General features: G+C 42.1%; 1 protein-coding gene across 12 annotated transcripts in view; it reads right to left on the bottom strand.

Moving 5' to 3' along the window:
* Nucleotides 1-22,114, bottom strand: part of adgrl2b.1 (adhesion G protein-coupled receptor L2b, tandem duplicate 1) — a 94,811-nt gene extending 72,697 nt beyond the window's left edge. For 11 of the 12 annotated variants that reach the window (XM_014412315.3, XM_014412321.3, XM_014412319.3 and 8 more), the window contains exon 1: nucleotides 21,482-22,114. The gene's annotated coding sequence lies outside the window, so the exon portion shown is untranslated. Of the gene's footprint in view, nucleotides 1-2,830; nucleotides 2,899-21,481 lie in introns of those variants that run through there. The other variant, XM_076876372.1, reaches the window with a different exon arrangement.
* Nucleotides 22,115-27,983: the final 5,869 nt, after the last annotated feature.

Genomic DNA, 27,983 nt, shown 5'->3' with positions numbered 1-27,983 from the left:
CTTTATTCTCAAAACGATTTCGAGAGCAGCGGCATGAAAGCGTGTAGCGCGCCTGATGCTCTGCGCTTATTTAGCACGCGGCGGCATGTTACGACTAAATGTTTACACTGCCTCATTCTCCCACTCGTCCCCGTTCCACCTTCCCCATTTACTCCCAGGATCCCCGCGGGAGAAACCTTGTCACTCCGGCAACACGCTCGCAAAGGACGCCGTTAGAGACACAGCTGCTTTGAGAGCTACTTTTGTCTCCTTCCTTATCGAGGGGTGGCAAAAACAGGCCTTTGTCTGCAAAAGCAGCGAAAGGTTAGAGCCTGAGACAGACTAACACGGCAGACAGATAAGCTGCTTACCAAAGTCAAACACCGAGGATGGGTGAGTTGTGTCATATGTGAAATTACGCACATACACACACAAAAACTCATATGGACTCATTCATGCACAAATGTACAGCAAAGGACGTGGATACGCACACACAGGAACTTCCACACACCTACACAAGCATGCAGGAAGATCTTGTTTATTTCTTGGCGGTTGCCATCTAAGCATCTCCCCACGACATGCACACATATCCACACAAACTTTGCAGCCGTCGCTATGCAAAGGAGAGCGAATGCTTCCTGCTTCTCAACGCCGCTCCTTCAGAGCCACCCGTCAACCGCCCTGATTATTTTATAATGAACCTAAATTTGAGCAGCAGAGCAGTCAGCTCTGATCGCTCTCTGGGCCTCACTAATGCGCCTGGATATTTTTGGCAACACAAAAACCCACAAAACATGGAAAGCTTCCACATTAGCATACTGAGCAATAATTTAAGCCACTATTAGATTCGTTCTATACGTGTCCAAAGCCTGGTGGAGGGATAACAGTTTAACAAAAAAAGCCTCCACCTAGCCTGTTGGAGCCGGATCGTATTTATTTTAATTTGAGGTCATCCTGGCCGAGCAGTTGTGCTGCAGAGTGTGCACCAAGGAAACTCGCACACACACTCACTCGGCTAGCTTATAATTTATCAGTTAAAGTTGGGTGGCTTCGTGGGATTGTGGTTTTATTTGTCTTCCAGTTGTTTACCTGCCAATGGCGCCAAACCAGATCAGGTAAGGGCCACAGTGGAGGGGACTCGCTCTCCTCCATGGGAGAGCTCACACCACGTCTACTCAGGCTTCTCATAATCTCGGATCTTCCACCAGCTCCAATACCGGGCAGAGCATGTGACGTCTTCCACAGCAATTTATCATCCACAAATATGAGTCCTGGGGGCCACGGAGTAACCATAATGGTGGCTGACAGGAGGAGATTGCAAACTGTTGGGGGGTGGAAAGGAGGGGCACCCCCCTGCCCCTATGGCCCGCTGGGCCTGCTGAGCCACTCGGCCCCTCCAGACACCAGGGGGCGAGAGCCCGCCAGGCCTCGCGGCTGAACGCTCGCCCTCACCACCCTGGGGTTCTTTCTCCCGATCAGCCGTCGCCCTGCTGAGTAACATGTCTCCTTTCTCCCTTAAGCTGGTGCAGGACACAGCCATGCTCATCTTCCTAAAAACACAGTTTTGTTTGGTGGGATTTCTGCACTGAATCGGTCCGGACTTGAGATAAAGGGATTAGGCGATTAACACTGAGATGCTTTACACAAGCGCTGACAGACGTATCATAATTTCACATCAGGGGATGCAGCGGGGAAGAGGGGGTTGACGTTTGTCTAAGGGGAAGGGTGGGGGGCTAAGATGATCTCGAGCAGAAAATGATTTTAAGAGGTAAGTGAGGCATCGTTAACCCCTCGGAGATCGTGCCGAGGAATTATGTACACCCACCCCCCACCTCGAAGCCGGGGAATTGAGGTTACTTGTTACTCGGCCAGTGATTTCTGCATAATGATAATCATGCTCCACAGAGGCCGATATGTTAAAAAAAAAGGGAACACAGTTATGACTAACTGTCACCACCTACACTACATCTAATGAGCTCAAATCTATAATATACACCAGGAGACAAATGACACAAAAGTTATTAATTTTCATCTGCGTTTTTAAGCTCCTCTTCCTACAAAAATACAAGGAAATCTATTCCCTGAGGTTTTTTCCCCCCTCTCTCCCTCCCCGTCCTCTATTAACAGTATATCTTTCTGGAAACGAGACAAAAAACTTCACCAATGAAATGAAAAATGCTATGCAAACATTCACGACATCTGTTTTTCTTTTGTCTCTTACACACACACAGTGTGGAGACCCAGGGAGAGAAATCTATCATCAGTTAGGATAATGGAGAAAATCACAGTCCACAGCAAATTTTTCACATCAGCCTGATAGAAATAATAAGCAAGCATTGAAAAAAGGATGGCGAGCAATTAAAACATAATTAAAATAAATGGATGGAAGGAGACAGCCCACATGTCTTCACATGAAATACTAGGCTGTGTGTAACAGCCAGCTGAATGAATGTGAGGCTCCTTTGACAAAGCTTGTATCTGCTTCACTCAAGCTGGAGAGGCGTCCAGTGAAAGAGAGTGGGAGAAGAGGGGGAGTTTGGGAGTTTCTAAGCCGGGAGGGACTAAATAGATGGGAGAGGGAAGAGGAGAGGAGGAGAAGAATGGAAGGGGGAGAAAGAAAGGGGCGGTGGGGTCACCGAGGAGGATTGACAGGCTGTGAGTATGGCCTGACCTCCTGGGTTTGCCTCCAAGTTTTCTCCACAGGCTTAGCGAAGACAAAAATAAAGCCCAGGAATGTTAATTTATTTTCAATTGTCAACGCCGAGAAGAGAGATAAAGAGCGCATACATACATATCAAGTACGAGCGGAACAAAACTAATGCGCAACTCCAAGTGTAAGCTCAAAACCTACAAGTGAAATAGAGCCGCGGCCCTGTAGAGCTGGATCTTCCCAACACAATGATCCGTCTTCCACTCTTTGAATAACTACTAATTTGAAGAACTTTCTGGCCCGCCCCTTTGCCCTACATTCAGGACAAAAAAGAGAAAGGGAAAAAAAAGAAAAAGACACACATGTGAGAGGAGAATTTGAAACATCAGAAAATTGTTGATGAGCTAGAAGTGGAAGATGCGAACTACAGGAACTAAGAAAACAGAGCCTCCAGACACTCGTTTTTTTTTCTGTCCTCGGTGCGCCCTGATGTTCCCAAGGAACTCTTTTGTCATGACAGTCCTGTCAGGGCTGCGCTTTCAACCCCTGCAGCGACATGATGTCATTTCCTTGGCTCCACCAGTGATGTAGGGAAGTTGCCGTCAACTGCCAGAAATAGAGACGCGGTGACACCGGGCGCAGTCTGCAGAGCGTGCTTTATCAACACTGCTGATAAGATAAAGCACTGTTAGGATTAACAGGCAGTAAACAGGGGGGTTTACAGCCTCACACAAGGAAACAATTAAAGACACATATCTCAAATAGAGCCGAATCTTCCTTTTTTTGTCTTCAGCTGCCGTTCTGTAAGCACAACAAGAACTTACAGTTTTCAGCTTTACAAATGTTTGTTCTTTTAGGTGTTTTCGGTGAATGCTGTTCGGGGAGTCGGACGTAGAAAAGCGTAAGAGCAGTTTAAGTACTTAAATATGCTTACGTATATTAGTAAACATGGAGCCGCAGCAATAAATAGTAGCAAAATATTCAGATGATCTCTTAATCGTTAAAGCGCTGGTTCCAGATGTGGCTCAAATGTTGACGTTTGCGGGTTTTCGAAATCTTGTTTTGGCTAAACAGATAAGATTTTTGACGATTCGCCCAGACGTAACAGCAAATTTTTTGAGTTATTTTTTTATCTCTAAAAGCGGAGAAAAGGAAATGATAGAGCGGTAGGTTGCTTTGCTTCGTGACGCACGGATGTTGGGAAGTTTGCTTGAATGTTTTGGCAAATGAGTGTGTTTTCACACGCTAATTTTTTGTGAAAATATGTCTTTGCATGAGTTCCCATTAGGCTGCACGTGCTACTTATTCCCTCATAATTACAACAGGCTCAGTGCCCATAAATAATTCATATGTCAACAGGTAATTTTTTTTTAAAGATGGTTTGCAGATGACGAGGTCAAAAACGTTCCTGTAACATGTAAATATGCAAAGCTGCAATTGAAGGCAGCTCCACTTTCTGTCTTGTTTTCTTTTTGGGATAAATGGCTCCAGATTAAAAAGAGACCTTTGTGGATAGCATGCTTTTAAGTAGAAATGGTCGTCGGTGCAGCTCAAAAAGTGCAAACACACACATATACACAAACACACAAAAAGAAAACCTGAAAGATGCAAAGCTTCACTATTTTATTGAGAGAGCACAACAGTTGGTGTGTTCAGCGGCTCTTGGCCAAAAGATTGAGCCAGTAGATAAGATAGAGTGCCAGCGGGCAAATGGACATGGTGAAACAGAGAGGGGTGAGCAAAGAAGCTTAGCAAAGTGAAGAGAACAAAGAAGACCCGGGCTGAACAGCCAGGTTAGTGTCAAGCAAAATGAAGAGAGGATGGTGTGTAGCTTTCAAAAAGAGCCGTGCGGGGGAGCAGACACTTGGATAAAGGGTAAAAAGTGGAATCTTCTGTTGACGCCGGTAGTTGAAATCACCTGTCAACAAATAATGACAGCTGCCTAAAATAATTACCATCCCCGGTCTGCTTTGTCTGTCAACGATCAAATTAACACCTAACAATTATTTTTACCACAGCTTATGAAATGTCACCGATAAAAAAAAAAGCTTCCAGTTGAGTCTAACGGTGACGATATTGAAACAAGCAAAAAAAAAAAAAAGTGAGTGATGTGAAGTTGTACACACAAAGAAGAGTGAGGACTTCCAAGTGTCCGGAGTAGATTTAAGATTAGTTCTGTGTTTCTAAAGCGAACAAACAATATCTCAATCGAACAATTTCACTGGGTTTTGATGAATTTGTTTGGAGTATCAAAAGAAAAAAAGGCTGCGAGTAACAGGAGTAACAGAAAATGATGTTTTGCTCCAGTCTGCATGTATATTGCATTGTTTGTTTGGGTCTTCGGGGGACTGTGTGTTTCCACACTGTAATTCTTTAGAAAAATGTGGCTTTGAAAGATTCATTTGAGACAGCGAGCGCTTCTCTTGCTTCTTTCTTCTTAATTAATCTTCATGTTTGAGAAGCTACGGCAGTGCATGTTCAGCATTCTGCTTGATAACCGATTTAAACAACTAATACATTATCAAAATTGTTGGGAGATTCATTTTCTGCCAAGAAAACGGCTTTAATGAGCCATCGCTTCAGCACTGGCTTTATCATCACTGCTGTGACGCTCCCCGATTCCCCCAGTTGACCCCGGATCTGTAAAAGCTACATCATACCACACGTATTTGAAGAGATCAAAGAAAAACAGAGGGAGACAATGACCGAGGTGTCAGTTTTATTCACTGATATCTGGCTACAGGCTACTACTGAGCGCCGTAGCTGTTCCTGCTTGGCACCAAAATGAATAGGCTGACCTCAGAGCAGTTGGTTGAGCAGTAGGGTCACTGGAGAGGAGCAGAGAGCAGCTTGACACTGACACGAAAAAGAGCGGTTTCTCCTTTCAATCAGTCTCTTCATAAATTTACTGAAGGCCTCACTTCTCACCTCCTCCACGCATAATGCTAGCACTCCGCCCCCCAACCCGTTCGCTCTTTATCCACACACAAACACACCCACACACCTCGTACAGCATTAAAGCTGCATTTGTTATGAGGGAAAACGCGATTGGCCTGGCAATATCACCCCCCACCCCTCCACCCTTCAACCTAACCTTACTACACACGAGCAGCGCATTCACAACAGATTCATTCACTTTCAGCACGTTTCCACTGGGTGATATGTTGATGTTCACACCTTTTCGCAGGGGGGGGGAGGTTGCGCACTGACTCGATGTTAAATTTTTACACACTGTAGTTCCATTCAGACTGCATTAGGTTTTAGTAGGATGTTAACCGCTAACACACAACATCTGTGACATTAATGAACAACATGCAGGCGAGGAGTGACGGCGCAATCAGCCTCCAGCTTTGCAAAACTTCATTCATGTGTTGCCATCAAATCGAAATAATCCAGCATTAATTTCCACCTCTGACAACAACTTGTTTAAACAACGAGAAAGGAGAAGAAATCCTACATGTGGCCCGAAGTGATCTCAGCTTTGGGGTCTGGGCCAGAACAGACCGAGGGGAGAGGCACGCTATTTTGCAAACTATCTGAGGGTTGTCATTTCGGATATAGGCCCGGCTTAAGGTGTTATCAAGAGTTTATTTCTACTCGCCACTGGTAGGTCAAACCACTAAAAGCCACACAAGTTACTGACACGGCAAGACTCAGATGGGGCTGAAATATACAGACATGCTCCGTTTTAAACGGCATTTAAGTGAACATTTAATCCGTGAGATATTTTAATATAAGAAAAAGAAGCTGCAATTTTAACAGTATGTCTCGGTGTTTTTACATGATAAATGTGTAAAGAGACAGAAAAAGTTCTGGTAGCCTTGCTATTATAAATGGAGGGCAGCTTAGTGCCCAGCATTTATATGTAATATTTTAACTGTGGATCCACTAAAGTAAAACTAGAAAAACTGGCTTTTTTCTGTCATTTCATTGTTTATTACTACTTTGGCATAGTATGAATGGGAATACTGTGGAGTCTTTATCAACAGGAAAAACTGTAAAACCTCAAAACCTATGCAGTCCTCACATTTTCCAAAGCTTTCCAGTGGGCCAGATTTGAATCTTTCCCAGGCTGATTCTGGCCCCTGAACCTTATAGTTGACACCCCAGTAGTAGATGTTACAGTAAAAGAAGCTTTAAAAAAATTCTCTGGCACTGATATGTTTTTTTATTAAGTGAGATGGCACATGTAGGCACATTTAGATATTTAAATACATCTAACATGTTCCTTTACTGCAAATTACTGCATCACTACTTGTTTGGCCAAGCAAAGATAATATAGATTCAGATATAAGCATTTCTATATCAATTTTTATATATATATTATTAAAAAATGTTAATAATAGTATGTTGCTATTGATCAAACGTATGCTTCTGTCTGGTCTTTGATGCCGATCCGTTTTGGCACCTTTTTAAGAGAGAGAATATTTAGAGTAAAATAAAAGAGCAGCGTTCTCAATATTTTTTTTCCTAGCCTCTACTAGCACATCCTGTCTCGCTAGACTACCGATCAGAGAGCAGGGGTGTAGCCTGACAAGTAAAAGTCAGGGCAAAGGTATTCTCTTCATCTCACTCGGGTTTTCTCAGCTGGACTGTCAAAAAGAAAGGAATCATTTTTGCGTTTAAATCAAAGGAAAGACTATAAAAGGGAAAGTGTTTTGACTTTTTTTTAAATGAAAGGAATCATGATTATTGATTATATGTCTACTTTGTCATCTGGCACAGTCGCATTAGTTCATTATTTAGTTTAATTATTACTGAATAAAAAGTTAACTTTGGATTAAACCTCATTTAACATTGATTAAAGTTTCCTCTAATCTGCCAGTGGTGCAGTCCCTCCCTCGCTGTGTTTCACCCACAGAGCTGCTACATTAATGTTCCTCACAGAGCCGGATCTTATTTTTAACACAAGGACATGACACTGTACATCACTCAAACAGGCTGTTATGTCTCTCCTGACATCTTGGTTTACACTTCATGCTCGCTGCATTTTCATACAGATTTTAGAAGCTATTTAAAGTTATATGGATTCTCTCAACTGGGAACAATTTAATGCAGTTCCTGCTTTGCCACAACGAGATCTTCATGGCTCACTACACATACTGTGATGTATCTATCCTTGCGGCCTCATTGCGATCCATGTTTGTCCAATTTAAAGTGCATTTAAAGGGCTTTTTTTGGTCAAAAATTCAGTCTGTTTTGCATAATGTGTGTTTGTTCAGCACATGGTGTGTTTCCCCGCTGTGGGACGTCTGTGAGGTCTCTATTAGATCAGGGTCGTAGAAGTCAGTGACATTCACGGATACGCATTGATTTTTTGAGATCATCTTGGAGTTTTTGTTTGTTTGTGTGCTCATGATAGGCAGATTTTTAATCACAAATCAGTTTAAAATCAGGAAATCCATATGTCACAGTCACAAAAAGCTGGTGGTGTTTTCACTACTCGTGTTTGAAAACTGGTTCTTTTTCTTTTCTTTAATGCTCGTGTTAAAAATGCAAAATAAAAAATGAAATAATTATCGGTGTCATTGCCAGGACAGAAAAAATATCAACTTTCTGTGATTCACTCCAGAAGCAAATTCTCTAAAGCGCCTTATTCAATGTAATAACTGAGCTGGGATATATATATATATATATATATATATATATATATATATATATACATATATATATTAGGGGTGCAACGATATTCGTATCGATATTGAACCGTTCGATACAGTGCTTTAGGTTCGGTACGCATATGTATCGAACAATACAACATTTTTAATTTATTTTATCAATTTTCCTTCTGACGATGCTGTCTGTGTTGAGCGCTCAGTGAATCTGCGTTCGACTACTCCGCCTAGGCTGCACTGTCGAGCGCAGATCCACTGAGCGCTCAACACAGACAGCATAGTCAGAAGGAAGAGCGCAGGGCAAGCTAGCGAGACAGAAGTTAAGCTCTCCTTGCAAGATGGACCTCCCCCACCCTCATTCAGATCTGGCGTTTGGAATTATTTTTGTTTTCATGTGACGTATGACCCTGAAGGTAAGCGAGTCATGGACTAAAGTAAAACAGTATGTTGGATGTGCCATGCAATGCTTAATTACATTGGTGTGAACTAGTGTGTTAGCGCAGTTAGCTCGTTAACGTGTTGGCTGTCTAGCCCCATGCACGGAGCGATCGGCGGTAGCTCGTTAACGGAGATTTGCCGTGTTGTGGCGTTAAGGTCATTTCAACGAGATTAACCTGAAAGCACTAGTGGGAACACAACGAATATGACTGCACATTTACGCCGACATCATCCTAGTGCAAAGACAAAAACAACAAGCATGCTACTAACTTTAGCCGAGTCATTTAGACAGCTGTTAGCACGTGATTCTCCTTATGCTGCTGAGAATATAGCCCAGAAGAAGCGGATAGTATAGCTTTTATTTTGGAAAGAGACATTTCTCTGTAATAAACTCTCTTTTCCAAAGATGAGTGATTCCTCAATCAGATACAGGGCTTGCAAAATCGCTAGCCCGACGTCCCGGAGCTAGCGATCTTTCCAGTCGGGCTACAAAAATCTCTCTGCCCTGCCCGTCGGGCTATTGTAGGAAAAATATATGTCAATGCTTTTGCATTCTTTCAGAAATGTAGCTGGGTAATTATGTCATTGGCATCGGTGAGCCACTGTCAATATGTGACATATTGAAATCGCATTTGAATTTGCGCTTGTTTTTTTGCTTTCACTTTGCAATGACAGCACTGATCTGTGAGTGATGATAATTTGTGCACCAATTCCTCTGACATCGTCTTATTAATCGTTAGCTTACTATGCAAACATGACAAGTGAAATCTCCCGCAGCAAGCTTAAACATGTGAGAGGTTGATCGCGCAGAGAATCGCTGAGCTTATGTGAGTCCGTGTGTAAAAGTAGCAGGATATATATATTTTAGTTCTGCTGAGCCAAATAAGACAGGTCAGGGTGAAGAAGTGACAGCCAAAGAAAAGCTTACCACAAAACGGAGAAGTTATGACAAATCAGACTATAAGGCAAAAAGAAAGTGCAGCTTTATGGTTTCATGGACAAAAGAATTTCTGTGGCTGCAATATGACGAGCTAAATAACCAGGGCTGCACATAAGTGGTCCGCAGGTGCGCATTCGCTGTCAAAATAAAAAACGCGCACAAGGGTTAGGGTTAAATTTAAAAACTGTACTTTTGAGTTAAAATATATATTTATAATTTTAATAAATGACAAATTAAAAAGGCATGAACATTTTTTTTGTATCGAAAAAATATCGAACCGTGACACCAAAGTATCGAACCGAACCGAACCGTGAATTTTGTGTATCGTTGCACCCCTAATATATATATATATATATATATATATATATATGTATATATATATATATATATATATATATATATATATATGTATATATATATATATATATATATTGTGTGAACCAAGTTAAACAAGAAGTATTTTTGCTCCTTTTGGTTACTGTTTACAGTTTTAAAAGTGACCTTTGAACTCAACTGTGTCTACATTAAAAACTCACTCAAAACCTTTTTTATTCTCAAAGGCTTGCACTTAATAACTATTGTGTGTGTGTGTGTGTGTGTGTGTGTGTGTGTGTGTGTGTGTAGTATGTATGGTAACTTGTATTTCTTTATTTATTCTTTATTTCTTTATAAAGTCTTTTTTGCTGTTTTTTATTACCTTAAGGCACAGTAGAGCCATTCAGGTTTTTATTTTCTTATCTTTTATGTTAAGCGTAACATATTGAAGTGTACTGTGTGAATAAAATTGCCATTTCATTTGCAGATATTGTGAAGTCTTCCTATTCCTATTCCAACAAACACCTACACAATTGCTGTTTTCTGAAATTTCTGGAAACAAAGTCCAATAAACGTACATATATATTTTTTCTGATACTATTACACACTCACTAAACCCCTTTTCTGCATTACAGCCTTTATGAAGTGGGTGGAGGGGGGTTATAACAGAAACGTGCTTTTAGCTACATCCGTTTTAGGTAAAAATACAAAAAATAGCAACTCGGTGTAAATCACAATATGACAAGAAATAAATAAAAAATAATAATAATCTAAAGCAATGAGTCACCTGGCAGAGCATTAACAGCAGGTGTTTTATAATCACTTAATTGTGCTTTTTTATACACGAGATTCAGCAAAACAACACACATGAAACATTTAAAGAAACAATAATGTAGTAAGAAAATTATATTAAATTAAAGGATGCTGAGAATAATTGTTAGGCGCAGCACTAATGTACTAATTTAACCCTAAAATAATCTGATTGATTAAAAAAAGAAAAACAGCTTGCAATAATGAATGCGAACAAGCCAAAACTGTCAAACAATTGCGCTGATATTTAATATTACTGATATACTGACCTACTTTCCAGTGCGCACTCACATAATGCAAATCAAGCACCACATGGAATAGTAAATAACCCTTAAGGACTCCTCTTATATAACTGAAGCTCAGTGACTGGAGACATAAAAAATGTGCTGATATGAGAAAATATTAAGACTATAGCGTGAACGTGTATAATTATAGGACTAAAGCCTCTGACTGGGTGAGAATGGAGGGAGGTGGAAACTGACTCCACACTCTTCTCTACAGGGTTTTCCACAATGTTAAAGGAAGTTTATATCCGGTGACAGGGGAAACCATACCAGGAATTTGATTTAATTCATAAAACCGCCGCAACACGGGGAGCAGCAACAGTAGTCCTGTAAAATTGCCTCATACACCTTGGCCATTACACCACTGTGCGGCGTAATCGTCAGACCTAATGAGTCCCACGAGACGGCTGCCAATGCTATTACGGACCCACCTCCATGTTTAACAGTCGACAGCAGACACATACGGGTTTTCTCTGCAGGTAAACTCATTAGATTTCGAGAAAAACATTTAGCACCGTTTTATTTTGTCTGCGTTTCGATGCCAGGTAGCTAAGTGCAAGTTTATGGCTGAGCACTGGATGAAAGCGATTTGTGCCTGTTCGAATCATGGTGTGCAACATGCGAACTTACGGTTTAGACTTTTAAGCTGTTTACTAGTAAATATCTCAGTTTTTGTGCTTTTGTTCACATCTGATAGGAGCCTGTTTAACCTCACTACCACATTTTTTTTTTTTCCGTCCACGGCACTTTTTATTAAAAGTTTGCTATCTCTTTTTTTTTAGTCCGACTTGAGGATTAGGGCCCGCAGATGGAGCTGTAAACAAAACACTGACATATGATGACCAAGTGTTTTTATTCAATCTGTTAGCAAACAACTGCCTAATTACACATCCAGCAGTTAGAGCCCGGCATTATCATTCATTTGGAGTCGCATTTCTGGCCAATACACCCCTCTCTTTTAGCTCTGCCGTGGTCTCCAAAACTCCCGAGGGAAATATCTGGCTCTTAAGCTGCTAAATGCTCCATTATTGGCTAGTTGCTAAATTTGTCTGCCTGTGGTTTGTTGATGGGCAGGTAGTGTGCGTAGGGTTTTTTTTTTTTTCCTCTTTGGTGAAAAACAACTGTCTGCTGCTGCAGTAAATGACACTATGAGAGCACGGAGAGTGGACCAAAACAGTGAAGTTGCAGGCTGTGAAACCAACACTATAATCTAAAAGATGCTCAACGCTCAGCAAATTGAAGGGATTTCTGAGCACAAGAGCCCACTTTTGTTTTTCATGCAGTCGTTTGAGCCGCTGTGATATGAAATTTTTGATTATTGGATTGTTTTGACCCATGTTTCTTGCGTTTAAATTACTTCACCACAGTTTGGCTTCTTATTTCTTTTAATAGTTTTTAGTTGTCTTTTTTCAAAAATCAGGAAAGACCTTGAAAACAATGCATTATCGCTACACAACCATAACAGTTATGAACAATACCTGGCACAGTGTTGAACATTAATTTTCTTTTCTGTGCCCAGTACCTGCTAATTCAAGTAATGACTGCTCAGACCTGCTACTTTCATGTTCAAATGTGGTGCTTAGTCTCTTTTGAAGCTGACTCATTACTGTATATTCAGCTAAGCGCCATTCATCAGAGAAGCAACTGAAATTTAGTTAGACTTTAATTGAAAAAAGAGCAAAAGAGAAAATTGGGTATGATTGATGGCATGTTAGTTGTGGCGGTGTTTGAGAGAAGCCAGAAAATATGATTAAGTTCACAGACACCCGGCATGTCCCAAAGGGACAGTTTTGGAGCCGAATATTCTTCTGACTCAAGATCTGAATTTTAATCAATGTTGTTTAAAAGAAATAATAATAATGATCATTTCAAACTCCTAGTAATCTCGACTTTGTCTGTTCAAATCTACCATCATTTATTGAAGACTGATTCCTCTGAATTAAAGCACCGATTAGAGAAATCCTTCTGCAGAGATTCAGTATTTCACCCATGCTCAAGCTAATATCTTTTAGCCATATTGCCCACATTCACAACTTGGCTGTATTGAGCTGGAAATGAGCCATGGACTTAATATGCACATACGTGGAGGCCTGGACAGTTTTTGTGCTTGTTTTCTTCACAAATCCTTTTTTTTTTTTTTTTCTTCTCAGTATTGGTTTCTATTAATTTGTCCACCCCCTCTGTCTGTTCCTTTGGAAACAAACTCACAGGCATCAATCTACAGCATTTCCAGTGGGAAATGGAAGCTGGTTGGACTTGTTTTTCTCGTTTTCTTTGTACATAATTGCTTTCTTGTGCTGTTCCTGTCTTCGCTGAGACAGTCTCGGGGTTATTATTCAAGAGTGACTATCGCTGATTGAGCTGTAAACTACTTTAAATTTTCATTGTGAAGACGGACCACAGCAGGTTGACGAATGAATGCAACATGACCTCCAACACATCGAAAAAGACTAACGCAGAGCCTCTAAACAGCTGGATGCGTCTCTAAACTCAGAATAGGATTTCTTGCTTTAAATGCACCAAACCTGCGACGATTTGACAAAAGACAGGCTGCTTTTTAAGGCCAAACTTAAGATTTTTTTGTGGCTGAAAAAAAGCAGACGCTAGAATAAAATCCAAAATGTAGCTTCAAGCACAACGCTGCAGATTTCTGCTTGCTAAATTATACGCTTTACCGGTATTTCCACCAGTTCGTCCTGCTCGCTCCATTGTAATGCAAACACGAGGCCCAGTTGAGAGGAGAGAGAATGAATTGGGACAATGATGAAAGTGCGAGCTATAAGAATCAGGACAGCTGTCAGGTTGTGCGGGTGTACAATTAATGGCTGAGGACTGATTTTACTAGAATGCAGCTACGTTTTCAGTAGAGACAGACACAGCGAAGAGCTCTGTGTGTGCAGCAGGTTACACAGTTTGCCATTCAGGGTCAAATGAACAGCTCAGACCTCACTTTCACCAAAAAACTAATTAAGACTCAAGGCTGTGTGGTTTCTGCCTCCAAGAGCATTCATAAATACTGTTTACACTGCCTTGGAGCAGATATGTACCAAAACCTTGAGTGTTTATAGCCACATTTATCAAATTTGAAACTGTGAAAGGACACAAGGACTTCACATTTGGTAAGAGCCTGCTAAAACCATCCGTTAAAGAACTGATCATTATCTTCGTTTTGTATATTATCCCGTCTATGTTATTCATTTATCCATCTGTGTGACATCTTCTTATTGCCTGATTTGTCCAATCAAAAGTCCAAAGCCCAAAACACATCGAATTATCTCTGATTACAAGCGAGAGAAAAGCCAAAAACATCCAGCCAGAAACCAAAGAATGCTTTGTGTTTTTACTTCTCTGGGATAATCAATCAGTTATCACTTTTTATTTGACCACCTAATCAATTAATCAACTCGTTTCTGCAGCCTTACCCGGGTTACAAACTTTATTTGTCCGCTTTTCTCTCCTGACATCACATCCTGTGTTGACACATGTACTAAACTTGAAGCATGTGTTTCTGCAAAAAAGGAAAGAAATCGCAAAAGGCAGACTTCTGTGTGTATCCTTGCAAACAAAAAATACACGGCCACCACATCACTTTTCAATGCTTCAAAAAAACAAAAAAAAACAAAGAAAAGGCTTCAGTCGATGCAACGCTTTTCTCTGCTGCCAAATTTCCCTTGTGCTGTGGCTTAGCCCAACAGTAGCGTAAAGGATGCATGCTTCTTTTATTTTATTTTCAGCCCCCTGCCTCCGTTTTTCTTTTCCTCCCTCCAGTACATCATTCCTCTGGGTGTTTGTGCGGTGTCCCTTAGTTACCGGATAAGAGACCCAGCAGCTCAGAGAGTTAAAAGCCTGCCCTGTCCCACTCATACGAACAAGACCATCAATAATTCACCCTCATCGGGAAGCATTATCTAACAGCCTTATAAAAATTTCAAGGTTGTGGGTGACAACATGGAACCAGTGAAGAAAGTGCTCCGTAAGAGAGCACTCCAGGTGCCAACAATGTGGGCAACAGATATGTTCAACTAAAGGCAGAGGTACACTCGTCTGCACTATCATGTAAGCCAGTCCCGCAAGGTTGATTTAACCGTTACACGGAAAACACAGAGGTCCCTCTGAAATAAAGGACAGCCACCGCATATCTCCTCTTGTCTCCACCGTGTGTGTGTGTGAGTGTGTTAGTGTGGCACAGAGGTGGAAGCGTTTGCTCGGCTGTATTAACGCCCAGGCTCATTCTCATTGACAGTGAAATCCCTCTAAGCCTAGATCAATTACATCCAGCTCTGCTGTAATTAAAATGTCCTAACAAAGGTCTTAGGAGCACAGGACAGAAACCTACCCATTCAAAATAAGCTCGGTCCAATCTATAGCAATAACCCCAAGAAAATAGTTTAAAGCTTCCTTTGGTGATAAGCACATGCACAAAGTGTCCACGCACGGCTGCTGCTCGGCTCAAAACAACCCCAGTTTATCCTTTAATGAGATCAAGATATGATTTAAGATGTGAAAAGCACACGGGCTCGCATTAAGCACAGTTAGCAGTAATATTTTTAATCATTGCAAGTACATAGTATAAAATACTAATTAATCCATGAAATAAAAAGCTAAAACAAAACCCGTGCACGTGCTTGTTTGGTAGCCCCAACTACTAAGACAACTAATTATTTGTTCTCTTAAGTACATCTGATGCTTGACTATGCTCTGCTGAGAAATGACAGAATGCTTATGAGTCTCCTAATTAAAACTCAGCAGTGGAGTGATTAGCAATCACAACTCCACTCTTCAAATATCAAGATCTGATTTGCTTGGCTGATCAACAACAGGCTTCCTTCTCTCACTGCAACCCTGAGAGCCTGCAGCCCCTCTCAGTGTGTATTAAGGAGGCTTTTGAAATGTCGGAAATCAGCAAGAAAGGGCTCGGCTGAATTTTGAGTTTTATATTGCTCTTCTTCTCTCTTTTTTTGCCAGAATGCCATTTGCATTTCTTTTTCCTTCTTTCTTTCTGTCTCTTTTTTAATATTGACTGCCAGCAATCACAAAATAGATTACACACTGACGGTGATGAACGCCTAAATGTTTTTGGTTTCACAAGCTAATTCATCATGCTACGAAACCCGAGTAAGAAGAAAAACATCAATAACATCACTTATGGTAACCAGTAAAATTAAACTTGAAAGCTGCTCCCTCATTGCGCCGATGAGGGGACTGTTCCTGACACGGAGAGCGCAAGATGGCTGACTGCACTGACACATTGTGAAAGCACGCCTCGCAATCCTAGGTAATAGATTCTCTTTGCTGTGCGACTCCCACCACTCCTCATCTTCTGTGACAACGCCTGCCAATCAAAGCCCGAGGAACGTTCAAGGGCTTTGACAATATCTCCTCACCTTGAAAATACATTGGCTTCATCACAAGGCACCGAGTGACACCAAGTAGGCATCAAATAGCCATTAGACATGGGAGACAAAGAGCCGGCGCACTACAGGTGATCCCGTGCCTCTCTCCTCTTATTTTTCTTTTCTTTTTTTCACCCAATGTAGCAAAACAGCTCCTTGAAAAATTGGCATTCAAAGTATTCTTTCTGTACATAAAGACACAACAAGAACAAATGCCAGCAATACCGTGGGAGGTGACATTTAAGAGTTGGACAGAAAATGCACTGCATGAGAGCACTAACGGTGGAAGCGTTTTTATGATCATTTGAAGGAATCTGCAGCAAAATTGAAGGAAGTGAAAGAACCCAAATATTATGTTCAATTTAGCTTTGTAATACACTAAGTAGCTTCTCGGGAAGCAAATGCTCCTGTGATGTTTGTGCGAAAGCACTTAATAGCAGAATTCGTGCTGTCCATCACACGCGGAGGCCATGACGATTACTCATTTGGAAAATAAAACATGGGTGTGGGTGTATACCTGGTCCGATCTCTTTGAGGAATAACGATGTTACCCCACATCAGCTGACTCATTTCCATTTTTATGTGATTCATGAATACCATGAAGGATGAACAAGGAGATCTTTCTGCAGTGAAGCATGGCCTGAGCTTCAATTTCTGGGATAATTATATGATACTATTTAGGAATTTGAAGAAGAGAGAAGCGCTTCCTCGGCTCAAGACAGATGACCTGTCAGATACACCTAATACCAACACAAAGCCTTCAGCCTTTAATCTGCACACTTCCTGTGACCTATACTGTGGCAGAACCAAATAAAGAACCCTATCTTCGTATCCCCCTGAGACAGAGCAGTGTCCTAATATGCTAATGCCAGCCAGTGTTGGAGAAGAAGCTCTGAGGGCTGCCCAGACAGCACAGGTCAGTGCTAATCTTCTGATATATGGAGCTTAAAGACCTGGGACACATCCATCACATGCCGCTGACGGCTCCCCTACTGGGCGAGATCTGCACACTCCAAAGGGTTAACACACACCCCAAAGAGACCTCTGACGATCCATCACTCAAGAACCGGTCTCTGTTTGAGCAGAGTCCCCTAACAACACAGAGGAGGTAGCTTTCTCCGCGGTGAGCGCATCTACAGCCAGCGTGACTACTAGACCTAAGCGCCAAGCCTCTGTTGATCATTAAACATCCATTTTTAAACCAGTGGGGGAAAGTTAACTGTCATTTTAAACGCAGGAGGTGGTAGTATGGGAGAGAATTTTTCTCCCTCAGATCTCAGCGAAAAGGAGCGAGACCGTATATCTATCCATCGGGTTAACTACCCTAACACATAATCATTCGTTCCAGTCATCTGTCTCTTTATTTTTGAGGCGAGCCACAAAATGGCTATGATAGGATTCTGCAGCGAGTGAGAAACTCACCCCGAAGCACTTTGTTAAATAAACAAAATGCCCTTTGCTTTCTTCTTTTTAAGCCCACACTCCTCTGTTGTGCATTTTCCTCCCTCCTTCTGGCTAACAGGCAAGAGTACCGCTTCAATGTGAGCATCACCGGTAAATATCAGGTTTGGTGTCAGCCCCTAAGATTCAGACACTACTCTCCAGACCTGAGACCATTTTGCAGCAACACTCAGCCAGGACAAAATCCATCTTAGAAGGAGCACTGATGTCAAATCCCTCCACTGATAGCAACCTCAACAGAGCAGAATGCATGTACTTCTCCTCTTCAGCAGCTTTTTAATAATTTGAAGAACCGGGCTCGGCTCAGCACACCGCAGCATGGTTTCTTCCCCACTCTTGTTTCTTTCCTGACTCACCAAACTCACCACAGTTGCTGCTGCCCTGTCCTCCTACACATACACAATGAAGGCAGCCCTGCTCTCTGAGCTTTGTCAGAAGCCATTGTAGACAACACAGGAGTAAGTCAGTCCTAACAGGGAAGGAGAATTCAACCATTCATGAGAAAAGCATCTAAAGTGTGCTTCTCCACTAAAATGAATATAATCCCACCTGCGCCCCTCTCAGACCTTCTTCCTGTCCATTTGTTTGTCCAACTTTTTCGCAGCGAGCCAGTCAGAGGAACAGAACAAGTCAGCTGTCAAACCCGCCTGCCGTGAGTGAAGATGGCAGGTGAAGTCCTGCTTTATCCACCTCCGCCCCCCCACCTCCTCAGCCTTCTCTATCCTACTCTTTGGTTCAACACGGAAAAGTGGCCTCCTACTCTCGCCTCTTTCACAAGTTTTGTGATCATATTTTGTCCAAACATAGGAAGGAGAGGAAGCAGCGAGGTCTCTCCTCTTGAAGGTTGGGAAGTGGTTGGCTCATGTTATTACCCAGGAGCAGGATGACCACGAAGGGGCCACCGACCCCTACCGCGCTTCCAATGGCATTTCCATTCCCTGTCTCTGTGTAATAACATCTCACACACTGCACTTTCTTTCACTATTAACCTATGCTGATCCTATTTTCAAAGTAAGGGCACGCACAAAGCATAGAAATGGCTTTTTTTTCCCCGTGTCTCTCCTTCTTTGCAGTGCAAACGTGCGAGTGTTTATTTTCATCTACTTAACCTGCCTAAAATTGCTGTGAACATTAGGCCACGTATCCTCACACAAAGGGAGGAGAAGGGAAAGGGGGGGGAAAAAGACGAATCCATCAAAATAAACAGCGTCTTGCCGCATTCCTTCTCTGACAAACAACAGCTGCACAGAATTGGAAATAAATATTATCTCTGCGACAAGAAAAACAACACCGCTAGGTTCTCGAGAGTCGTACACAAAGCTTGAACGCTCCGTGTCATTACATCTACGCTCGCTCGGTTTTGGAATTAAACCATTTAATTTGTCAGAAAGCGACTGAAAGCAAATTGATTTTGGAGCCTTTTTAGATGCAGGCCGCGGTGACCAAAACGGCAGTGAAAAACAAGCAAACATATTTTCAGCAACTTCTGTTCTTTTCTTTTTTTCCCCAATCGCCATGATTGCTCTGATGGTGTCCCATTCTCCTAAAGAGGTTGAAACACAGATCTTTGTTCCTGGTCTACGCTCGCCCCGAGAAATACTGAGCGAAAATGTTTTAACAGGCAAAATCTTTTTTAACATGACCACGTCTCTGAACGGCGTCCAAAATTTCCGCTAAATACGCGGCTTTTGGTGTTAAGCTTACGGCCAGCAAGTTCTCCCAATCCACACTAAATCTGTTTCCAAGACAAACACTTGCCTCTCGCACACACACATAAACCATGACCAACTGCAGTGTCCAGCAATCCTGTCAGTAGCTTCCAACAGCAGCAGCAGCAATTCTCTATCAGAACAAAACTGCTTAGAGGAAGGGGGCTGGTAGCTCAAGTTCTCCCTATTGAAATGCAGACACTTTGATATGGAAATTGGCAGTTACAAAAACCCGCTAGAATTCACACTAGCATGCACTGAAACCATTTGCGCAATGTGAGATGAGATGGCACTTCCTCCCAAGAAAACACAAGACAAATGGACTAAACCAGCATGTCTGGGGTGGGCGAGAGATGGAGTGGAGGTAGAGACAGGGTAGAGGGAGGCAACAGACCATTTGTCCCCCTCCTCCTCCTCCCTTCCCCTCCTTCTCCTTGAATTCCTACCATTCACTGTCCAAGCACTTGTTTCAAGACACAGACCCCCCCACCCCCCGAACTGAGGCATTTTTTTTTTAAGCACAACATCTATATTCAACAGTAAAGCCTCCTATCGGCAGGGGAGGAAGTGACCTTTTCATCTTCAGCAATCACTGATGGGTACGTCAGTATTAACCAGACGCTCTGAGCATCATCCCAGCCGAGGGAGACTTTTTTTTTTGTCTTTGACCGACACGACACAAAAAAACTTATCCGCCACGGCCCCAAAATATGCCTGGATTTGTCTGGTGGCGAGACAATTAGTCACACTGTGCATATAGCTTATATAATGCTGCAGTTTTTCCTTTCGCTTTTTCCCCCCCCTTTGTAGTTCGTGACTGAATTGTGAATTTTGTCAGGTTTCTTTTAAGGCCAGCTCATCCATACTTTTCTGCATGAAGCTGTTATATAAGCATATGAAAGGGAAGCTCTCAGTTTCCCCAACTTAGCTTATATAATGTTGCACCACCATCCTGATCTGGTATAGACAGTATGGATTATGTGCAAACGTTATTTAACCTTCCCACGTCTGCCCAGCACAGTCATGCTCTCCTCTGGCTTCTTGCTTTAGTCTGTGCCTCCCTATCTCTAAAAGCTTCACGTGAGATTGGGAGATGGTGCCTGTAAAAACTGTGTGTGTGTGTGTGTGTGTGTGTGTGTGTGTGTGTGTGTGTGTGTGTGTGTGTGTGTGTGTATGTGTACGTGAGAGACAGAGAGTGTGAGTGTGTTTGTGAGTGTGTCCCATCATCACACATGGCTGACTCTGGTCTGTGAATTATACATGCCCTGTGAAATGATCTTATTTTATAGCCGCAAAATGGAGAAGTAAATGGAGACAGTAACTGACATCCAACTACTTAGCTCCTGGTGTCCTGGACTGGGTGGAGATGTTTGTGTGAGCGCTCTCTTTTTTTTTAAATATCACTCTTGAATATCCTATAAATATAAATCAACTTCTCTTTGTTTTTTCCTTATGAAGAAAAACAGGCTTCAGCTTCATGCTAAGGGATTTTCTTGTCATGTGTGAATCTTGATTAAAAGAAAATCCCATTTGTAATGTGAAAACCCAAGAACTGTCATAGAATAATCGTTTTTTAAAAAAAGCACCTCTCAGTGGGCATTTAAGGTAAATTACATGGGATTATATATACATCTCAGTAACTAAGCAACTTCACATTAATTTAAAGTCTGGATGCGAAACCCACCTAAAAATAACGTCGCCTATACTCTGGGCTTTATATTGATCCCATCACCACAGTTTTAAACTACCGGAGGAGCCCGTGGGCCCGTTTTCTGACATTTGCCTTATCCTATCCTGGGAGTGTAAATAAATGGTATTGATTCAGCGAGACATAACCCAGCATCTCCCCTGAAAGACTCAAAACATCCGCTTTTAAAGGCTACTTACAGAGGGTATACGCCGTGCCAAAATACGGATCCCGGCGCGGAATGTGAATCTCAGATCAACACCAGGAGCCCCCTTCTTCTTCTTCTTCTCCGTCTCTCCCTTCTTTTCTTTTTCAGAAGAGGCCCCCAGAAACTAAACAGCGGGTCGCACAAAGACGGCTGGGGTTCGGCTGCATGCTCCACTTTCCTCACAGTGGAAGAGAAAGGTGGGGTTTCCCGTGCCAGGTATCTATTCTTCTTCCAGCCAACGCGCCCGGGACCGGACGAATAGCTCCATGGCGAAGGGTCTGTTCAAAAGTAATGATCGTTACTCCCCCGCCTCCTCCTCCTCCTCTTGTGCATGCACCCAGGCTCCTTCCGACGGGAGCGCTACGGATAGACTGCATAAAAAAAGGGATCACTTCAAGGAGACTGAGATGCGCCCCAGTCTCGTTTAAAAAAATCAAACTCCGAGCTCTGCTCCCGCACTGCTAAGTCTTTCTTAAAGTCTCCAGCGGTCGGGTTCGCAGATAAAGCACGGAGGGGGCTAATAGGACTTCTTCAGGCTGGTTTTCAGTGCGTTCCCTCGGTTGTTCCCTCTGCGCCTTATCCACACGCCGTGCAGACAGTCGGAGCTACAGCCGGACTGGAGGCAAACAAGGCGAGGAGAAACGGCTCACCGGTCCCCTGCTCTACAGCAGCTGGCTGTTGAGGAAAGCGCGCAAAACCTGGAGCGGATCGCCAGGGAGCGCGCGGATTAGGATCCTAATGCCAATTATGACCGCGCGCATTAAGGCTAATATTAAACATTTATCTCCCGGGTGTTCAGATTTTATGCATGCGTTAAAGCGCGAGCGTGTTCTGCTGTTTTTGCTCCGGCTTGTGAAGATGGACTTTTTAACAATCCACGAAGCGCAATATTTTAATCAGCATTCCCCGGTGTAATCAGGAGAAAGGAAGCAAAAAAGCAAAAGAAAAGTGCAAGACCATTCATTACCAAAATCCACCTTATTCCAGGCATATAAATACGATACTATTTTTAACCCTATTAGAATTTCAGTATTGTGGGCAGTAGTTTTCACCTGGATCATTAGTATTAATAAAAACAGCACAACAACACAGGATAATGAGGCCGGAGCAAGAATTGTTCTAACTGAATCAGGCCAAAGACTGGAAAAAAAAGCAGAATAAGAAACCTTTAAATAGAAGCAGTCAAAAAGAGAAAAATACTGACCACTGACCACCAATGTTACCCCTCAGTCTCCTAGCAGGCACACCTATGGTACTGATTTCAAAATCCTAGGTCGCCTTGTTCTCAAGTCACCGCATTCCCAAGATTTTCAGAAAACTTAGTCTACCTTCAGCTCAAGTTCACTGATATCTGAACTTGGCCAAGACTTTTAGTAGCTACATCTGTGGTATCAATTTGAGAATCGTATGTCCCCTTGTTCTCGAGTTCATGCTTTCACAGTTGAAGGGTAAAAATCAGTTTCTGTACTTCTTCTCTCCTCTTTTAGCTATCATACTCAAGTGTAGACTAGTAAACTACTACAAACCAGTTCCTGGAGCTAACTCATTTAATCATGATATCTAATTAAACAGGGACAGAGTGCATCTACTGAATAAGCAAAGTGTGCTCAAATATGACCAGTTTGCATCATGGAAGAAGAAAAAAATCCAGCAAAAACTACCAAAACTACCAGCGTATACAGTGATATTCAGTCACTACCTCAGAGCAGATGTGCAAACATTCAATATCCATCCATATGCTCGTGGAAAGAAACTGCAGCGTACAGTTCCTCCCTTTAATCTTGTCGACACAGAAAGAAGATGCTCATTTGAAACCTCGGATAATAGAGTAATGCCGCTAATGATAACATCTTCAGGGACGTATTCAAATACATTTAATTTCATTTAGAGTCCATTACGAAATGTCACATGGTAAATTCTGCTCTGAACTCATGCAGTTTGTTTTATGTGACAAAGGATTCCCAAGTTTCACACTTCAAATGTAATATAGATTAGATTAGATTAGATTAGATAGAACTTTATTAATCCCTCGGGTGGGTTCCTCTGGGAAATTCGATTTCCAAAAAAGCACAGCACCGACAGAAGTTACAGAGTTACAGAATATATATATATATATATATATATATATATATACACACACACACACATATATATAAATACAGAGACAATATAAATAAAATATACGAAGGGGATAAATAGAATAAATAGGAATAAAAATAAAAATACAAGTGAATTGCACATTTCAAGTATTGAGTCTATTGCACCGTTGACTATTTACAAAAGTATTGCACAAGGTATTGTACAGTGAGGTGAAGAGGCACTACAGCTTAGTTGTTCCCCCCTCCTTTGTCCTCCTGTTTCCCCTCCCTCCCCCCTCCAGGGAGGAGTTAAACAGTCTGATGGCGTGTGGGACAAAGGAGTTTTTAAGTCTGTTAGTTCTTGTCTTTGGGAGAAGCAACCTGTCACTGAACAGACTCTTCTGGTTGTTAATGGCCGTGTGCAGAGGATGCCCAGCATTGTTCATAATGTCCAGCAGTTTCTTTAATGTCCTTTTCTCTGCCACTGTCACCAGAGTGTCCAGCTTCATGCCGACCACAGAGCTAGCCCTCCTGATCAGTTTCTCCAGCCTGGATGAGTCCTTCTTTGCTGTGCTGCTCCCCCAGCACACCACAGTATAGAAAAGTACTCCAGCAACCACTGAGTACTCCAGCAACCATATATGCGTATCTTTAATACGTATCATATGGAGCATTTAGGCATATGCTCAGCAGGCCCTCTGCTGGGCCAAAACACCAGAGGTCTTACGTCAATAATCTTTAGAGCATTGATCTCTGGTGTCCTGTGGCGTGGGGCACCTGGGTCCTTGCATGCTGCAGTTTGTAGGGTGGGGTCACTAAGGATTGGGTGTGTTCTGTTGCATCTCACAGATGCAAAATCCAGTTGAGATCTGGGTAAAGCTCTTTGTCATGTTCTTAAAGCAGGTCCTAAGCAGGTTTTTATGGTGTGGATGGGCACAATTTAGTCTCAGGCCTGATTTGGAAATCTACGTCGTAACTTACAACGTAACCAGAAACCCCTTTTAAACCTACGCCGTAACCTTCCACATAACCTGACGTGCACCTCCAGAGAACTGTAACGACACGTCAGGTTGACACAGTCCACAACGACTGAATGGAGTGGAAGGTTAGGCAAGGGGTTAAAAGAGGTTTCCAGTTACGTCATAAGTTACGATGTAGATTTCCTGCGAGTCTAAATCACAGTTTAGATGAGGCTGCAGCCTACTGGGAGTGCCACTGGCTGCATGAATGTTAAGTGCACGTAAAAGTAACAGGCACATAAATGCAAGAACCTAGCAGAACATTGCTTTGTAATGAAATGATCAGAGTTATTACATTACGGTTTTAATTGAATCTCCTCCCCGCTTTAATGTTGTGGCAGTGAGAACAGTCATGAGAAAAAGAAAGGACTCTATGAAGTCCTAAGTTTGCCCTTACTGCTTGACTTGGAATTAAGTGAGGGTGTGCTAATCAAATTCAGTTGATGAACAGATCATCAGTAAGTGTGCGCACATCTATAAAAACAGAAGTTTTGGGAATTTGCAGGACTAGTGTGTTAACACAATGCCACAGTCTTCCCAGGAGTGGATGTCCCAGCAAATTCACCTCTGGGTCAGAATGTGCGATCAGAGAAACTGCAAAAAGAAAAACAAGAGCTACAACTCAGCATATTAAATGTTAAAGTTCATGACAGTACAGTCGGAAAACGACTGAAAAAGCATGACTTGTTTGAAAGGGTTACCAGCAGAAAGCCTTTTGTCTCTAAAAAGAACATTGTGGCATGGCTTAGTTTGAAAAGTTGTATCTGAACAAACCGCAAGACCTCTGGAACAATGTACTTTGGACAGATGAGATGAGATCAAAGATCATAATGCACAGCACGAACACCTCATACCAGCTGTGAAGCACGGTGGAGGAGGCGTGATGATTTCGACTTGTTTTGCAGCCATAGTACCTGGGCACCTGCCAGTCACCGAGTCAACCATGAACTCCTCTGCATGGCAAAATATTCCAGCGATTAGTTCAAGTTATTGCTGTCAAATGTGGTTCTACAAGCTACCAAATCATGGACGCTCCTTAGTTTTTCACAGGGCTGCAGAAATTCCTCTGAAAACTTTTCTCCACTTTGACTTTACACTAGCTTCAAATGTGCAAATGCAAAAGTCCATACTGGTGTGTTGTTTTCCACAAATACAAATCATGTGTATTTCACATTTTTGAAAACAGTGTTAACTGCATATTATCTTGTACTGTGACAGCTTGGCAACCTGTCCAGGGTGAACCTCACCTATCAGCCTATGGCAGCGGGGTTAGGCTCCTGCCGCCCACAACCCTAAATTGATAAAGAACGTGGATGTTTGTTTGATTTCCATTCATCTCTGTACAGCACATAATCAAATAACGACTGGCCCTTGACAGTAACAGCAACAATCACATATTTGGTTTTCGGTGTAAGACATTACAAAAACCCAAGAAAAAGTCGAGAGTTTGTTTACTTATTTTTTATGCTGTATACACAATTGAATGGAAAACAATGCTGCCAAGAGCGAATCAAATGAATAGACTCAGATTTCGAGAATACAATAGTACGGCTTACAAACTGGTTGGCTTGAATGAAGCCTTGTAGACTGAGAGTAATTGCACTAATGATGCAATCATAAAAAAAAAAGAAAAGATTTAAATCGTTTGTTTGCTCAAAAAGCACATGCGCTCTAAATTCCAGTTTTCACATGAGGCTTCTAAAACACATAACTACATGCTATCCCTGTTGTAATACTCTATTGCAACAGGAGAGAAAAACATCAGGGTGCTAAGATCTTGTCATGCAGGTGCAGTGAAAGCCCTCACTCAAATCCTCAAGAAAGAAGGCATGGAGTTAATAGGCACTGTCTCGAGGAAGATGAATATATAATGTGTAATGTATTGTCACTGTTCCACTGAGACTTGACTAAGAATGATGTACGACGCAGACATTTTCTACTGCATTGATTCTGCCTTCATTTTTAAAGCACACTATACTTGCTCTCTTGGTCACAATGGAGAGGGGGGCAAATTGAATCCTGATTTTACGGTCGCGAGCGGGGACTCGAATTGTAACTGACTTGGCAACCTCCAAAAAACATGAAACTATAACTGAGTTGACTGGAAATGATTCGGCTTTGTCGATGAAATTACACTTCAAAGCTGAAAGCCCATTAGGATTTTACTGTAAGCTGCAAAACATTAGCATTAAATTGCCATTTGCTGACAAATATGATATAATCTTAATGACAAACTGGACAACAGCGAGTTTGTGCACAGCAGATCCCCAATTATGAAGTCATGATTTGTTGACTGCTCTGGATATGCCTGCTGCAGGCTACATATTTTTGTCAGGAACTACAAAAAAAAGGAGATATAAATGGATTTCATAATGTTCTGATTTATTCAGTCATTGCACTAAGGCTATCATTACGAAGCATTACACCCATGATAAGCCAAAGCAACACGGTGCACTAATGGTTCACGAGACGTGTAATATCTACCTGTGCTGTACTACCAGCTGTGTCCTCGATACGAGCAGAGGTGCCTCTGAACAGCAATCCTTCTGCTTAGACAACATGCAATTTTTTTGACATGCTGTCTGAGCTCTGTCATTTTTCCCTCTAAATATCATGCGAAGCTTGTGTTGTTGTCATTTCTCAACAATCGATGCACTGGAAGAAAATGATCTGCCCAGCTGGAGGCAGGTTTATAGTAACATTTTCCTCAGGTTTCTAAAGTTCAGCCACATGCGGCTTTCTTTTGAACATGATGTTATACCGCTCGTAGGAGCTTTCATTCTTCCCCACCACTCCTCCTATTTTTAGAGCCTTACTTTGCAGAATTGTAATAAAAGAGCTACCTCGGTGCTGCAGAATCAACCGAGGGACTTTTTTTTGCATGAGAATATATAACAAAACGCTTGATTGCCAAGTTTGGATGCATTAATATCCGAAATATCTCTTCTCATCTCGTCTTCTCTTGAGCCAAAGTACATAGCTAGGTCAGTGGTCTCTGTTACACGTGGCTTCAATAAAAAAAAAGAAAGAAACAGTCCCCTGGTCGCACAGGGGAAATGTGAATTTGGGTCAAATTCGCCAGGTGTAAAGCGAGAGGATTAGTGCCGAGATCGCATGTTTTCCGAGGCATAGTTTTACATAATAAAGAAAAGCAGAGTAAAAGAAAGCAGATGTAATGATGCTGATCTACTGGCCCATATTTTTATTTAGAGAAACAATGTTTATGTATGGCCTACAACAGCAAGTGTAAACTCTCTATTTCATCTGAACTGACCCAGGAGAGCTTGGCTCGCTGGTGTTTTATTCATTGTGGTCAACGCAGTATATATGTAAATACACACAGCCGGCCCTCGTCTCTGTTTTTTTTCCTCCCCACGTTTTTTCTTTTTCTTTTCGA

The sequence above is a fragment of the Maylandia zebra genome, linkage group LG18 (assembly GCF_041146795.1).
Source record: "Maylandia zebra isolate NMK-2024a linkage group LG18, Mzebra_GT3a, whole genome shotgun sequence".
Classification (NCBI taxonomy): domain Eukaryota; kingdom Metazoa; phylum Chordata; class Actinopteri; order Cichliformes; family Cichlidae; genus Maylandia; species Maylandia zebra.
This window is presented reverse-complemented; position numbering and strand designations above follow the sequence as displayed.